Source organism: Oreochromis niloticus, linkage group LG17 (assembly GCF_001858045.2).
Source record: "Oreochromis niloticus isolate F11D_XX linkage group LG17, O_niloticus_UMD_NMBU, whole genome shotgun sequence".
Taxonomy (NCBI): Eukaryota; Metazoa; Chordata; class Actinopteri; order Cichliformes; family Cichlidae; genus Oreochromis; species Oreochromis niloticus.
Window position 1 is genome coordinate 33,386,631 of NC_031981.2, and position 17,554 is coordinate 33,404,184.

Consider the following 17,554-nt stretch of genomic DNA (forward strand, 5'->3'; position numbering starts at 1 on the left):
CCACAGCACCTACACTGTCCACCTGCAGCCGAGCACATCTGAGTTCGCTCTGTGCCACACTGTACACGTGGAAAACAGCAGTGGTAGCCAGGAGGCTGCGTCAGCTCTCTCACCACATGCAATTTGTTGTTGAGTCTGATGGGAAGCTACACGGGGTCGCGAACTTGTCTGAACAGTTCCCAGGAATCTCCCCTTACATAAGTGAAAATGGGGGTAGGGGGTATGTGGGTTATGTGTGGGTCAGAGGTGTGTTGATGCTAAAGGGGTTAAATCCATTTGTTTGGTCTTCCTTCTGCAAGAGTATCTATGAGGTCCTAAGATTTTACAGATACGACAACTAAACATGATCGCCATCAAAAGGCTTCAAGATGTGGCACTTAATCGCACAGTAATGAGGCCAAATGATTATAAAGACAAACATAATTTTGTACAACATATCTCACAGACTGCATCTCCCGCTTCAGACCACTGAATAGTGCTCACACAAAGCAGAGCCATTTTTATCCGCCCTGAGGGAGTCCTTTGTGTGAATGTAATGTTTTCCTTTGAGTTAAAAAGGGAAAAACCATGAGATAAATCTCTATAATTCAAACAAAATGTTCTATATAAAAAAAAAAAAAACTGAGGCCACATGTTGGGATGACTTTGGGGATTTGCATAATTGCTGATAACAATGGGAGTAATTTCTTTGGGTAAATAAAATGTCTTTTGTGGGATTTTATTTCTGGTATGGTTCCAGTTACACACAAATGAAAACGTGGACTCGGGCGTTTTACTCCCACTCGCTGTTTTTTTGTTTTTTTTAATCGCTGAGAGGAAAGGAGAAGACTCTCGAAAAAATACAAGCGTCAAAGGGGGGCAGTGCTGGTGACTAACCTCGTTTTGAGCTTTCTACCATGTACTTCAAGGGTTCACGCCTGGCTCATAGCCCTTTTTCGCGTGTCATACCCGCTCTCTTATCTTTCCTGACACTCTCCATGGTTCCCCATCTTAAAAAGCCTGAGTGTCAAACTAATGTGGAAGATGAAGTGCAACCAAGGGGAGAGGTTTTTGTTTAGTGGCATTGTAGAGAAACAGCTGCCAACAGCTATGAAACAGTGAGTCAGCGCCAAACCCTTCTATTTCTTTGACCTCATTCTTTCTCCACCTGTATTTCTTTCTATGCTTTTCTTCTCTTTTACCATTATATGTCTTGCCACATAGGGAAGCACACTAAGTACAGCTGAACGCTGCAGGCAGAAGTACTGCACAAAGAGCAACAGCAAGCTATTCTACATGAGTTGGGAACAAGGGCCACCAAACAGCTGAGAAGACAGAAGTCATAATAGGCAAAGAACTTTGTAGGAGTGTAGTCAAAATGATTAAAGCCATCCACTGCAGCCATTGTCAGGCTTCTTACTCTGCGGTATGCCCCATTATGGTTCCCTTTCTTGTTCAAGCCAACTTCCAAGCAGTATTTTGCCATACCCAAAGCGTTATTGCCAATGGGCAATACACTCACTTTTTTTGGAGGAGTTTATGCAAGTGTCTTTATAGCCTTCAAAGTTTTCATATGCCATAATCCTTCTTGCTCTGTAGACAAAGGGCTGCGTAGATGCACACAAACAGCAGTTAGCAGCAGAGCTAACCAGAAGTAGCTTTCCTCCCATTAGATTTCCAGACATTTGGGGTCAATCTGTCTTTGCTAGTTACTGGTTTCAGATACATTAACACCTTTTGGAAGGCTTTAGTAGCATTTACAGCAGAGTATAGTAGTAGCGAGTAGGGTTGGGCGATATGTAAAAATTTTCCAACCGACAATTGTCAGTCCACTAATCGACAATGGGCAATACATTCGTGCATGCGCAGACTTTTTGATGGGCGGAGCAATGTAATCATGCACTGACTGATTTGGGCGTTTACAACCCAGAAGTCCAAACATGGACAAACTAATTTCCCCCCAAAATTAGGGCTGTCAGCATTAACGCCGTCATCACAATTAAAATGTTTAACGCGCTCAACCCATCTGGAGCGCAGAATGAACAAACTTTGGACAAATTGCCCGAAATGCTTTGACAGAGACATTTTAGGGATTTTCACTCAGTCTGCGCTCCAGATGGGTTAACTGTTAATCGCGTTAGTCTTGATAATGGTGTGTTAATGCTGACAGCACTAAAAAAACATATAAAGTTGTCCATTTGGGATGAAAGAGGTAAACCTAAGGATGTAACCAAAGCGGTATGCGCTTGTGCAGACGTATAGTGTGAGCAAAGTACTCAAACACGACTAACTTGCATGAGCATGTACGTGTCCACCATCCGGCTGAGTATGCTAGGCTATCACCAGCTTTTGCAGCTCCATCAACAAGCATTTGGGCGCACTCTGAGGAGGGTGCATTTGCTCACAGATGAAAGAGGGTGCTGTTAAAACAGTGCTATTATTTTTCTTTTCTGTTGACTGCTTCTATAAGCTCCATCATTATTAGCAAACTTACTCATGGGCAAACAAGTAAGAACGATTGCCGATGCGATCAGCCTGTCGATACTTGATATATTCATCCAACCCTAGTAGAGAATAGATTTTCTCTACCTTTCTCTACCTGTTTTCTATGGTGCTGAAGTGGCAGAGGAATCACCCTCCACAGTTACTCACCCTCCACTGGTGTATCAACTACTCCACACCAGAAGTACACATTTATGGGACACGAGTTAATGGTGCAAGTGCTTCTTCACTGAACTTATTCTCGAGATCAAACTGAAACAGAGAGTGCAAACACAGTTCAAAGAGAACAGACATTCATCACAGCGCGGAGGGGAAATGAAACCACATACGAAACAGGGAAAGGAAGAAATAAAATGACAGACTGACAAGATGGAGATGAGGGGATGCTGATTATTGGCCGTGCCTGTAATGCACAGATTGGACTCATTTTGACAGCAGAGCTTTTAATTTTCTTCCCCCTCTCACTGCCAACTGAGATAATGGCAGGGTGACAGCATGGTATATTTGGTATTTTCCAGAGCATCTCAAAGGGACTTTTGAGCACACTTTTTTATTAAATTATTAATTTCTGTGAGGGATGTGCTGCTTCTCTCTCAACTTTTGTCTTTCTAATCACGTCCGTGCAATCGCTTTAATTAACCAAAGTTTTTCTAAGTGCTTTTGATCTTGCGCTGTAAGCGCTTTCAGTGGGTTCTGACCAACCCTCATTCAGCCCCTGCGGCAAAATGTAGCTACTCAATTTTAAAATGCTGCACCATCCATCTGTCTGTCTCTGTCTTAGCTGCGTAAGACTGGCTGGATACGGGTTTTCCAAAAAAAAAAAAAAAAAATTGCACACCACCATAAACCAAAACAAACAGCAGCTTGAGAACACGCAGTAAGTGCACAAATAAGAGGAATACACTCATAGATGTGGAGGATCTGAGACACAGTCGAACAATGGGGACATCATTTCACCTCACAGTCCCCTGCAGCTGAATCCCAAAATATCATCAACCCCAAATCTATCAAAACAATGTGTCCTACAGGGGTACCTGCTTCTCTGTAGCTAAACCCCCGCTCAACTCGCCTCATTCTGTCTCTCCCTGTCTGATAGAAGTCGTCTATCTCGGCAGTACCATGGGGGCGAACTGGGATTCCTCTTAGTGACAAAAAACAGAGGCTTTATCCCTTCTTAAATACATGCAGAGGGGTGGAGTGGAAGTGAGACACAATGCTGTAGTAAAGACATCTTATGTTTATTTGGAAAACTGCCAACACTCCCAGTTTTCCGATGCCAAAGCAAATATTTCACAGCAGATACGAGGGTCTGAGACAATGGCTCGCCATCTCTCCGGTCACGAACGGGCCAGCCTATCCTGTTAGATAAAGTTCACTACATGAAATGTGATCAGATAAAAGCAGATTTGTGAACTGTTAGGAACACGACCGACCCCAACAGATCTCGGCACAGAAACATGAAAATCCTGGGTGAAAATTTTTTAAATTCCTTCCAGTTCTGGTCTGAGCGCCCCGCTGAAAAATAAGAAATGCAATATCAGAGCTATAGCACATTCAGAGCACTACAGTGACTGAGACCGCACCCAACATGGCAGCTGTAAAATTTATTGGGAAATAATAACACCAATTAAAGTGGGCTGAAAACAAACACGCTTTACTTGCTGTAACCATTCTGGTTCAGAAGAGCAATTCGAAAATCATTTTCAGTGTAAAAAACTAAATGTCACATCTTTGCCTTTAGCAAAAATGCATCCCACAGTTTATCTGATGCTGATGTCAGGCTTTAGCATTTTGGCTGGATCACAATGGTTTCTTTCAAGGTTATAACTTTTTATAAATTTTTTACTATCCCTCCACTATTGTAAATCATGAGAATAAAAGGACCCGATTTGAAGCAAAAGGGCTTGTGTCAGGGCTGATTTGTGATAGAAGGATAGCAGCAAGAGTAAAAGAGAAGGTTTACAAGATGATAGTGAGACCTGCTACGATGTATGGTTTGGAGATGTTGATACTAACAAAAGGAGGCAGAGCTGGTGGTAGCATAGTTGTAGATAAAAAAATTCATTAGGAGTGACCAGGAGAGACAAGATTAGAAATGAGTATATTGGAAGGACAGCTCAGGCTGAGCAGGTTTGGAAACAACATTAGAGAGGGAAGGCTGAGATGGTTTTGACATGTGCAGAGGAGGGATAAGTACTGGACAAAAGATGTTACATATGGAGCTGCCAGGAATGAGGAAAAGAGGAAAACCACACAAAAGGTTCATGGATGTACTGAAGGAGGACACGAGGAGGGTTGGGGTGACAGAGGAAGTAGGAAGGGAGAGGGTGAAATGGAGGCAGACGATCTGCTGTGGCCACCCCTTAAGAAATCTATTTGAAAGAGTCCCTTTTTAGCAAGTGTATTGACTCAACAAGTGTAAGGCCCCTTGTCTATGCCCTGATATTATGGAAGTGGGTTTAATGTTGTGTAGCAGATATACAATGGGGGAAATAACGATTTGATCTCCTGCTGAATTCCTAAGTTTGATCACTTACAAAGAAATGAACACATAAATTAATTAAAGTTGATTAAAGTTATGAATTAGTTTGCATGTCACTGGGTGAAATATTAGTATTTGTATTTAAATATTAGAAATAGTATTTGATTGCGTACAACCCAGCCAGATTTCACAGATTGGTTTTGTGCCCATGTGGTAGACAGATTATAGTTAGTCAATCAATCAAGCAAGCAATTACAGATATTCCAGATCTCAGTCCGTTATGTGTATAAAGCACACCTGTCTATAGAATCAGTTTCTTCCATTCCAACCTCTCTACCAACATGGGCAAAACCAAAGAACTGTCAAAGGACGTCAGGGACAAGATTGCAGACCTGCACGAGGCCGTAATGGGCTACAAGGCTATCATCAAGACGCTTGGTGAGAAGGTGAATGCTGCTGGTGCAACCAATCAAAAACAGACCAAACAGAATTGTTGAATATGACCCAAAGTACACAAACTCCACAATCAAGAACAGAGATGGAAACATTATGCTTTGGGGCTGTTTTTCTGCTACAGGTACAGGATGACTTTGACACACTGAGGGGTGAATGGCTGGGTCCGTGTATTGTAGAATCTTGGATGAAAAACTTCCTTTCCTCAGCCACAACACTGAAAATGGGTCATGGATTGGTCTTTCAACATGACAGCGACCTGAAACATACCATCAAGGCAACAAAGGAGTTGCTAAAGAAGAACTTTAAGGCAAACAAACTCAACTTTTACTCCTCTTCTCTTTTCTTCTTACTTTATCCTAATGAGCAGAAAAAAACCTAAGTACCAGCTACTTTGGAGCTCTGTACCACCCAACTCTGGCTTTGAAGTACTATTTTTTCTCACCTCGTTAACTCCAGCTATTTCAATCATCAGACCATTTTTGCTTTGCCGCGAGCAAAATCGAAAATCTCAAAATACAACATTTCAGTCACATTATGTCATAAAGCGTGAAATATGATAATGCAAATAAAAAAGTTTTCTCAGGGGAAAATGGATTTTCCACTGAGTTCCGACTTTGACACGATCCATCATTTTTGCATCTTGCCAAACTGAGATAAAGAAAGTGCTGGTCAGTGGGTTCTAACTGCATCAGTGCTTTCTCATATCTTGTGTTTTTGATATGGTGTAAATTTCCGGTTTAAAGTGTTAATATTTAGGCATGTTAGAAGATTAAAGGATTTAAAAAAGAAAAGGTGAAGGCAACAGCCTGCCATCTGTCATCTTAGTTTGGGACAAAACGTGATGATGGATGGACAGCAGATGTGTAACTTTGCTCCTTCATTGCTTAAGAATATTAGTTACAGCCTGGAAAAACACAAACAAATACCAGCCCAGTGGCGAAAAGATTTACATAATACAAGAAAGAAACAACATTAAGATCAGGATGATTGATGAGGTTATCAAAAAGCACAGAGAGTGAAATAATAAAGCTGGAATAAGAAGCCATACACCAGCTATACGTTTTGCATTTAAGTATAAAAGTGAGAAAAACACCATCAATTTTATAAAAGAAAAAATACAGGGCTCAGCACACAGCCTTGGGGCATGCCGGTGTTCAGAATGATGACCGAGAAAATGTTGTTGCCCAGTCTGACCTGCTGGGGTCTATTTGTCAGAAAGTCCAATATCTCTGGGTGTTGCCAAGGTTTTGAGTTTGCATTTCGTTTTTAGTTTTGTTACAATTTAAGTTCCAATTTTCACTTACTCTTGAGTATCGTGAGCTTTCAGTTCTGGTTATATTTTATTTCTACTTTGTATTTGTTATTTAATTAATCTTCTTACCTTTTCCCCGTGTCTTCTTCCCAGTTTTCAGTTATTGTTACTCACTTCCTGTTTCATTTTTGTAATCAGTTTCCTGTCATCTCTTACATTTAGTTTTACTTCCTCTTTTTTTCTCATTGTAATTGAATGTCTTCACCTGTGGGATTAACCTCACCTGTGTCTCGTTCCTCCAGGTGTTTCCACTTCTTTGATAACCATGTGTGTATAAATAGTCCCATCCTTCCCCTTCCCCTCCCACCAAACAAACACACACACACACACTTGGGACAAGTGTATGTTTGTTTGCCTTTGTTTCTCCCTGCATTTTCTTTAAGTTTTGAATTTAGAGATGACTGCCCTCTTACACTTTTGTTCAACCTAAATAGTTTTTTCCAATTCCTGTCTGCTTTTGTGTCTTTAGTCCACATCTAATGACACAAACAAAAAACTATGAAAATGAGTTGATGCTAAATCCAATCCTTACAGATATTGTTTTTGTTTATGCATGTTGAATAATAACTGAGCAGTAGGTGTTTAGATGTAAGTGGAATTACATAGTCAGTTCACAATCTTTTACAAAGCTCACAAAGCTTTCTTTTTTTTTTATTTCCAAAACTTTTTTGCCATTTAAAACACCGGGTTAATTAGCGTTTGTCCTTTTTGTTATAACTGAGTTTGTTTCTGGATAGAAAACAAGAAGAAATAGCTTTGGATCTAGTGAAATGTGTTTTGGAACGATTTTCGCACATTTCACTTTAACTGTTGCCAAATGATTTATTCTTTCTGTGCTGCCAAACACAGAAGTTTGTTTTTTCAAAAGTTTTGCTTTCATCGGGTGTTTACTTTTATTTTTGCTCACAGTTTGTATAGATTTTTGCACAGTAACCTCCTCGGGGTTGGGAAATGGTCAAAGTTTGAGTTCAAATTTTGTTTCAATCACAAATTTTTCAATAACATTTTTTGGTTAACCCGTCTACTGAGCTGTATTCAGTAATACAGACTTATATTCCATAATAATGTCTCCTCTTTATTATCTGGACTGCCCATTATGCTCACATGTTTAAGCAGTGAATCTAGTGACCACCACATACTGTATTAGAATTGTTTTTTTCCAATCTCAACCTATATGAATGTCTAATCAGCCTGAATAAATGAAAATACCTGTGTTTATGGATCATAAAAGGTGATCTGCTGGTGGTTGTTCATGAAATTGTTCCTTGCTTTTAAAGATTAGGAGCGAGAAAAAAAAAAGGGTCCAGGATATCATGTTAAATAAAACCTCCAGCAGACACAAAAATTGAAAACAAGAAACATTTCTTCTGACCCACAGCTTGCAGGCTCTGTCAGCTCACACCGTCAGTCCAATCTTATTGTCTTCGGTCTGTCTCCTTCTGTGCCTGCTGCTTTCCCCACTCTCTGATCTTTTTTTCCCTTCTCATATCGTCTTTTGTACTTTAAAGCCCAGCTTGTTTCCTCTTCTACCACAGACAAGTTGTTAAATCATTCACATCTATTTAATTCTATAATTAGTGTTTGGAGCCAAATTATTGAAATTATTGAAATTTTAGTTGGTTTCAGAAAGATGTTTTTTCATGAAATGGTCAGATGAACAGTTGCACCATGTAAGTTATTGAATAGTTTGCTGCCTGTGTTACTCCTGTGCATGTCTTCTGTATTGATGTAAATACATGGGTATGTTTGCTTCTTAATTACTCATCTACTGGGTTGGAGCCCATTCCAGCTGTTCTTTTTGTGCGACAGGAAGGGTAGACCCCAGACAGGTCGCCTGTCTACTACAAGGCAGACACCAGACCATGTTATCAAAATAAATCCACCGTTACATTCATACTATGATGACTTTAGAACTACTGAAAGCCTAACATGTATGTCTTTGTACTGTGAGGAAAAAGCTAGAATACCCAGAACCTATACAAACACATGGGGAACATACAAACTCCACAAGCAAAGGCCCCAGGTGGTGGCTGACAAATTCAAAGCCAGGGCCCTCCTGATGTGAGGTGACAGTGCAAACTGCTGCACCACCGTGCAGCCATGTATACGTCTCCTCTTTCTAAAAATAGCAGCTTTCAAGTTAAACTTTTCTTAAGCTGTTGGATTGTTTATAATGATTTTGGTTGGAATTAAAAAATTGGGCATACAATCAGCGCTATTGTTTAGGTATGTCACTGTGTAGCAACAAGCACACTGTGCAGCTGTACCACAGAGAAGTCCAAATGAATTGTTTTCAGGTTGGCTTAGCTTCTAGCCAATTGATCTTCCTGTCACAGGTAGATGATGAGAATGGGAACATGGATCGGTGCCTTCTTAACACCAGCGTGTGGGACGACTGGCAGAAGTCCAAACATAACTCTGACTTTGGTATTAAAAATTTGGGAAAGTTTGAAAGTCTCCTTGAAATATTTAACTAATTGGTGTAAACAACGATAATACACATGTGGGGAGGAGCTCGTAACAGGCTAGACAAGGTGCCCTAGTCTCAGCTTAATCCTTGCTTGAGGTTTTGCAGAGGTCAGACACTCTGATAGTCAATGACATAAAATTCTTCCATGGTCCCTAAGCAGATCCTGTGTGAATTCCATGTAACGGATATGAAGAGCCAAGGCATTGATTCCAAGGGCAGCTTTTATTCTGCTATAAAACCAAAGAATGAAACACAGATAGCCAGCGTGAGAGAAGAAGGAGGGAGTATTCCCTGAGCAAAGCAACGATATCAAATGAAATCTGCCTCCCACTCCTCTCCTTAAACCCCCATCCACCCACCCCTCCACTTTTTCCTACAAGGAGAGGGTTCCCAAGGTCACTTTCATTCTCTTTTACTCTTGCTCTCTTTCTCTCTCTCTCTTTCTCAAACACACACACACACACACACACACACACACACACACACACACACACACACACACACAATCAAGTACAGACACATAAGGAGACGGACAGATACCATTTCCGCTCTGGGATTCCTGCTTAATTATTCACTGCCGCGGTCATGTGACTGCAACATTCACATACAAGCATTTAAAGATGCCCGTAAGGATGCATTGTATGCATCAGCCGTGTTGGGTGGCATGGATGAAATCATTATAATATATTATTAAAAGGGCATTAGGATATATTTCAAAATCAATATCCACTGTGATGAGCAGGGTGAAACAAGCACTGCTGTCAGTTTACCGACCCTTTCGCTGCAGGCTCGTTGATCCTTTTGTTAATTGTTGGGAATTCTAAATCTGTAGGTATCCAAATAATTATCCAACAAATTTGTACTTACATTTTAAAAACACATTCATGCTCCTGGTGATCTGCTAACCTACTCTAGGGCCACTGTGATGTTAAGATTTTTGGCTTTTAGTAAACTGTTTTGAATTCTAAATTAGACTGTAAGCAGCAGCATCAGGTCAAAATTTACTGGCTCATACCAGATGAGACCAAACACTTAGTTTTACTTCATGAACAGGACAAAGCTGGTAAAGTTGCACACACATGACCAGATAGACAGAAATAGGAAACAGACAGTAAAAGCAAAAGAAAATGAAAAGAGAAAAGTTGACTGCAGTGTCTGATTATTGTCAGAATAAATATAGATCTGTTCTGCTGGAAAATAAACACATGAGTACATATAGCATCCACACCCGGCACGCATATTAATCACCCGAGAATACAGCAGAAAGTGCAGTCACAAAGCACGGGAAGTTCAAGCTCAAAGTGCACAGGTTAAAGGTTAATGGAAACAAAAGTTGCACACGATGGACCCAGAATGTGAATGCAAAGATGCATATTTTGAAGGCTGCGGAAAATACTTTGTGCTCCATCTTTTGAAGTTTAATAAATCCCACACTGCTCCACTTACCGTATTTTCCTCCATTTGAAGTAAAAGACAGCAGCCTCCTCCAGTCTCTGCTCTCACATTAGTCAGCCAAAAGAGAGAGAGCGCAGACAGAGTAAAAAGACTACTCTTCCAGCATTGTTTTGTTTCCAGAGCTTCCCAAATTACCATCTTCTTGAAATAGACTCAAACTGCACTCTGGTGAGATGAAATGTGTGTGTTCGTAGGTTCACTGCAGGACAAAGGGAGGAGATTTCAAAGTGATACACATACAGACACACGCTGTTACAGATGGCAAAATAACAGCACATTTACACCAGACGACGAACTCCATTTCTCCATGGATGGAACTTGAAACTCTTTACAAAATTGTGGGCTGGGATTCAACCACTTTTTATGTCTATAAATCAGATACGTGCACGGGGATCTGTAGGAAGGGACAAGAATTGTTGATATTGAAAAGGTGAAACTGACTTTTATGAGTCCCTTAAAGTGCAGTCAGGTTTTCACAGGAACCATAATCTAGTAACTGCTAATCGAACCACAGTTTAAGACAGTAACAGGCTATAAAAGCAGTGCCACAGTCAGATAAGGACAGATGGGCACTGGGTCATTCAACTGCGCACTCACACACAGCCGCGGCCAGAACACCCAAATGGAGAAAACACAATACAGTTTGGCCTGAAGGGAGCTCATTTAGAAACACAGACTTTGTTCGGGCAGCACAGAGGACCCAAAAACAAGAGGCTAGCTGACTGACTCACGGCACACACACACACACACACACACACACACACACACACAGTGCTCAGAGGCAGTTCTGATGTTTATAAAAGATGCACATTAAAGAACAGGGAACTGTATGTGAGGAAGCACGCGAATATAAAAATTGTACACTGAGGTAAAATAAAGAGCAAATGAAAATCTATGTTACACATTAAGCATAGGGGGATGAATAAAAAAAAATAAGCGATGAAGTCTTACTTGAATCCTGTTTTCCAATATGGGGAGTAGCAGAAGGCAGAAGGCACTCAAATGGGAAAAGAACAGGCCACGCATGTTCTGTGAAATCCTGGCTGTGTTTAGGCAACCCTCTGTGCTGGCTAGGAGCACAGTTTTGCCCCACATTACATTGTACTGCCAAAGATCAAGATAATTCAAATGGGCAAAAATCTCTTTATCTCCCACTAATGATGATTTCATTTTATTTGGAATATATTTAAAGTCATTCCTGGGATCCACGAGTGCAGGAGAAAAGTCTAAATAAGTGAAAAAAATAAAGCAGGATATGAAATAAATTTTAAATTCATAATCCAGGGGAGGGTCTTATTGAACATGTGATATTTTTTTTATTCTCCATAGTTTCCAGAAATTTGCCTGAGGCCTCTCCAGTAAAACCACAGTTCATTACGCTGTGATACAAGGACAAATGTGCTGGTGCTGCTGGGGCTTCAGTTCTTAGTTGAAAAGCAGTTGTCAATTAAGGTCATTGCTTTCTAATACAGTACCTGCTGTATTATAACCATAGATCTATATTTTAGGTCAGGGGTCTCAACCTCATGGCCCGGGGGCCACTTGCGGCCCGTATATTAACATGAAAAAAACACTACATTTTCGAAAATATTTGTGGGTGTTTTCCTGTTTGTTTTTTGTACTGCTTGAACCCTCCAATGAGATGACAGTGCCAGCATTGACCCACAGTTCATTTACGTTTGACAACTATGTTCTCCATGGTTCCTGTTTGTCAGAGGGCGGCAGAAAGCTTCTGATCATATGAAACCACTTACAGGAAACAGGCAGGACAAAGGATTCTGGGAGCTGGTCACCTCAATGGGATTCCCTAGCTCTTCAAAGGGCCATAGCTGCATACACACACATGCACACACACACACACACACACACACACACACACATGCACACACACACCACCTTTATCTCTCTCTTCAGTAGATGGAATAAAGCCATGTTTGTTCCTGCCTCTCCTCTCTTAGCTTCAGAGTGATGAGTGCAAGCATGCCCTTGATTCCTATGACTTGTTTCTGCTTTCTGCCTCAGCTCCTTTTTTTTCTCCTACCACATATGTGGCCACAAAAACTTGACCCCCAACCCCAACCCCCATCAACTGACCTGGGAAATACATGCGCTGGCTGTTAACCTGCCTGTTCAGGTTGAAAAAGTAACTACAAAATAACAGCACTGAAAACTAATAAAAACAAACACTACTTCTTAGACTTTGGAGGGACAGGCACAGTGTTCGACAGCTTTACCGGATCTTCACACTTGTTAAGGTGAAGCGAAGAAGCGAGGGGAACATGAGAATCAACAAAACCTGAATTTCAAATCGCAAGGGGCAGAAATCAAACACACTTGGATGAGTTATCGCCAAAAATAGCTGTAGTGTCACATTAACCACATTTTAATCAGGCTGAACAGCAAGAAACTAATTGATAGATCAGTCAGCTTATAAAATACCAAACAAAGATAAATGCCCACTGCCTCCTAAACGCCCCAAGCAATATCTTCCAATTATTTTTCTGAACCATTATTTAATTTACAATGACATGAAATATTAGACCCAAGCTAATCTATTAATATGTTTGAGAGCCTGCAGCATGCAAATGACCGGGTGTTTTTACTATAACAAACATAATTAATAAATGGTGAACTGATAGCTAAGTAGCTGTTAAATGAGCGATAATGTTTGCTACCATCTAAGAACCTTTTTTGATGGTTAAAGTTGCAGATTATGTTTAGAAAGCATCGGAACAGGTGAATAAGTCCCATGTCGCGTACATATAAACATTGCTGGATGGTGATTTTAAAGCTAAAGTTAAAGTAACACTGGTGAGGCCGAGCAGACAGCACTTAGATGCATCCACGTTCCTAATTTTTACTCTTTACACAATCTAAAAGGTTGAGTTACAAACAAAATTACCTCTTATGTGGTAATTTTGTTACCATATAACAAAGGCTGGAGGAATGCTTGTTTTCCATTGGGGTGGTTGTGGCTCAGGAGGTAGAGCAGGTCATTTGCTTATTGGAAGGTTGATTGTTCAGTCCCTGGCTGCTCCAGCCAAAGTATCCTTCGGCAAGATACTAAACTCAGAGTTTTTGCTAATGCCTTCACTGCATGAGTGTTTGAGTGAACATTCAACAGAAAGCACTTCGAAATAGAAAAAAGTGCTTGGGTGAATGAGTCGTGATGTATAAAGTGTTTTGACTTCTCAGGTAGAGTGGAAAAGCACTATATAAGAACCCATCCATTGACCATGCTGATTATTTGGACATTTTAACACGTCTAAAAGGACTGACTTGCTTCAGATGACCAGTTTTAAGCAGTTCATCCATTGTTTTGTTTTTGCTAGCTTTTTGGTTGGGTGCAATGCCAAAATGAGTTGCTCAGGTTTAGGAAATGATTGTTTTTTGGATCCAAACAAAACATTTAGAAGTGAGACCTGTATTCGACCAATACCTCTAAAGCATTTTACATGTAGATGGTCTTATGCCTGTTCCTAACACCATATGCCTGCACCTCATATCTCTGACTTCAGTGCTTGTTGCAAAATATGGCTAATGATCACAGGTTTAACATTAACAGGGGAATAATTGTGCATTTCTAGTAACCTCATTTTGACAACAAGGCTCCGAGAAGTCTTGGCCTCATTATTATCTCTAAGAGCAGCACCAACTTCCTGTAACTCTCAGAAAGAATGCAAATGAGCTTTCTGGCCAAATGTATTCCTAAAAACGTAAAGTGAGCAACAACATACAACATGCTATCCCTCTTAAAAAATGCAGAACCATAAAGAGATGATAAGCATAACTGATGCAGAAATGGGAGCAACATTAATCTGCTATACAGCTGTTATATTTGGCACACGGGTAATAAAATGTACGGCAATATAACACATCGATCCATCCACTCATCCATCATCTACGTCCTTTCATGCTGTTTAAGGTCACTGGGCTTGGGCTTTCCCCAGTGGGAGGCGGGGGCACTGTAGACAAGTCACCAGTCTATCACACTGTCACTATTTCCCAGAATCAATCAAAGTCAAGTCAGCAGTTTCCTATATTTCAAATATAGAACAGGATGTAATGGATTGGCAAACCAATAACATATCTACTGGTGTTACTTAGTGTCAGTTACTTAGTAACCATCTGTTACTTGGTGACTAATTCGTAAACGTCACACGCTTAGCAATGAGGGAGAAGTCAAAATGTTTAATCTGGTCACCTTGCCATCAAAAGCATTGACATTTCGACCACTGTAGAGAGAGCAGATGGCCAGAAACATACAGTACAGATGGCTTAAGCCATTTTCACACATGCACTGCAGCCCCAGATATTACTCAACGTCAGTGGATATGAGAAGTCTAGTGCCGTTGAATCAGCCGTTAGACTGCATTTAATCTATCAGCTTCCTAGTAATAATACTGTGTAATTTCTGATTGTGAGAACAGCTTCAGCTGGCGGTCTACCAATCATGAGGTTAGTGGTTTGATTCCCAGTTCTTCCGATGACCGCATGTTAAAGTGTCATTTGGCAAAACACTGAGCTGGAAGCAATCAAAGGCATAGGGAGAATGTACAATGAATGTGTGCGAATACACCCTATAGCAAAAAGCTTTCTGGGTGCTCAGTTAGATTAGATATGCAGTTAGTTTACCAAGAGTAACCCTGATTACAACTAACATGTTAAAAAGCAAATGATTAGCTTTAGCTCTTTTGGCTTTACATGCTTTTCCTATATTGAACCATATGGGTCAATAATTCTGTCAGTTACATACAACATTAAAAAAAAACCTGCAAGGTTTTATTATGACTAGCTGCAGGATTCGTGTCAACCACATCTCTGTTCTCTCATCTCCACACAACAGTGGGGATCTTATCTCTCTATTCTCTCAAAATTGATTTCCTTCCTTGTTCCCTTCTTTGTCTGCCAGGATAAGATGTCACTACTTGAGCTGCATTGATATAATGAAATCACTGAGCAAAAAGAAAGGAGAAAAAATGTACAGCTTGCGCAAGTGAGAAAAATGAACTAGGGGGAGGAATTAACATGACCAAGTCTGCAAAATCGCCCAGTATGTTTGTGTGATTGCTGTGTGAAGCTGAAATAAATAGCCTGACTGTTATAATGCGGTTGCCTAAGAGTCATTATTTTTCAGGCTTACTTTTCCCCTCCTAATTGCTAATGTGCTACCGTTCTTTGTTCTTATTATTCCCCCACTATCCAATTTGTTACAAATGCCTGTGTTGTCTCTTTTTTCTCACAATGCCCCAAAATGGCACAATAAATAGTTGAGAGTATGAATAAATGAGGTAGTTTATATAGACGACAAACATGCCAAATACACCCCCCCACCTGCTCAAAAAAACCCCAAAAAACCAATAAACAAAATGTAATAACATTTTAATCTCATAACAAATTAACAAATATCACATACAAATAAGACAAATTCATCCAGACTGGGGATTTGTTAAATATATATAGCATTCCTCCTTTTCTGGGCTGCAGACAAGTTCCAATTCCCTGTTATCACACAGAGACTCTGCAGAGCTTACAGCTTTTCTTTCCCATCACGATAATGCCTGAGTAACCACTCTCTTACATACTGTCAGTGCCCTCTATGCACAGTGTTCCCATTAATCACATACTGGGAATGATGCCTGGAAAAAAATGGACAGAATTTTCTGTGACTGTAGATAATAGAAATTCCCAGCTCGCTCTGGCAGTGCTAACAGAAGGCACATGAAAGGCACATTTTGAGCCGTATAGTAAAATGGTCATTTATTGTGTCTTGGGGCTTTTTTAAGTATATTATTAATTCACATGTGGCTATACTTTTTCCAGAATGTCATTCATAATTAGGGCTTTCATAATTCAGCATTCAACAGTCATTCTTATTACAACTGTAAAGAAACCAGTGCGCTCATTGTAATGTTATAGAACAGCAACAGCAGGACTTCTGTTCCTGAGTGCTCGGGCACATTTCCTCACATTTTAGCAGCCAGACACGGCTGGGGAGTTAATAAAATACCCAATCTGGGTTTTTTTTTTTCCAACATCTATGTTGTTAAGCTGGACTTTACAGCTACAATCTTAGAACCTGCTTAACTCTTTAATAAATTTCAAAAATCAGTCTAATCTGATAATCTGGCGATGAGACGTGTGCAAGCAGTTTAGAGGTCTGTGGCAAGACAACTAAATCTCTAGATTAACAACAAACAAATGAAATTCATCTAGCATTTCTATGTGAATCGGTTAGATGGGTCAAACGTGGACCAAAAAGCTGAACCCTGAGCTAAAACTAAAATTTGTAGATGTCAGAGTCTGAATTTGTAGAAATCTGAGACAGCCAAGCTCACAAAGAGTAAAGACAGACAGAAAAGTTCTGATTCAAGAACCAGTTCCTACCTCAAAGTGTGGAACCATGCTGGGCTCCACTTTGCAAACCAGTTCAATAATATGTAGGAGATTTTTATCTTTCAGCTCAAATAGGTTAAGAAAAAAACAAACAACATGATGGGTTTCATACTATTTACCTTAAAGTCTTTAGCATTTTATTTATTTATTATATATTATTTTTTTACATGTTATTTACAGTGATCAACATGTGTGTGCAGTGGTATGTGAAGTTGACTTGTCCCTTGCACAGCTCATTACAACTGACATGGTTCCGATATGTGGAAGCTTTATTTTCCTAGTAGAAGCGCATTTATCCCAGTGAGGGAGTCAATAACTCTGCACTGACCAAAACACACGCAAAAGCAGAAGACTGAAGTAGAGTAAAGATAGATACCGTACTTTAAATCCTCTAAGCTGAGTGATGGAGAACATCACAGCCAGTGTTCACTTCCTATCTTTGCCATCTCATCTCCCTTCCTCCTGACCTTTATCAAGAACCAAAATTCAAGAAACATCATAA

The 17,554-nt window shown here is 40.2% G+C and overlaps 1 protein-coding gene across 4 annotated transcripts in view; it reads right to left on the reverse strand.

Annotated features, from left to right (window-relative positions):
• kank4 (KN motif and ankyrin repeat domains 4) overlaps positions 1 to 17,554 on the reverse strand; it is a 76,613-nt gene that overhangs the window by 40,772 nt on the left and 18,287 nt on the right. Inside the window, exon 2 of one of the 4 annotated variants that reach the window (XM_013275840.3) lies at positions 10,648 to 10,855. The exons of 2 other annotated variants lie outside the window; for them this stretch is intronic. The gene's annotated coding sequence lies outside the window, so the exon portion shown is untranslated. Of the gene's footprint in view, positions 1 to 6,800; positions 7,983 to 10,647; positions 10,856 to 17,554 lie in introns of those variants that run through there. One more of the 4 variants, XM_019347067.2, reaches the window with a different exon arrangement.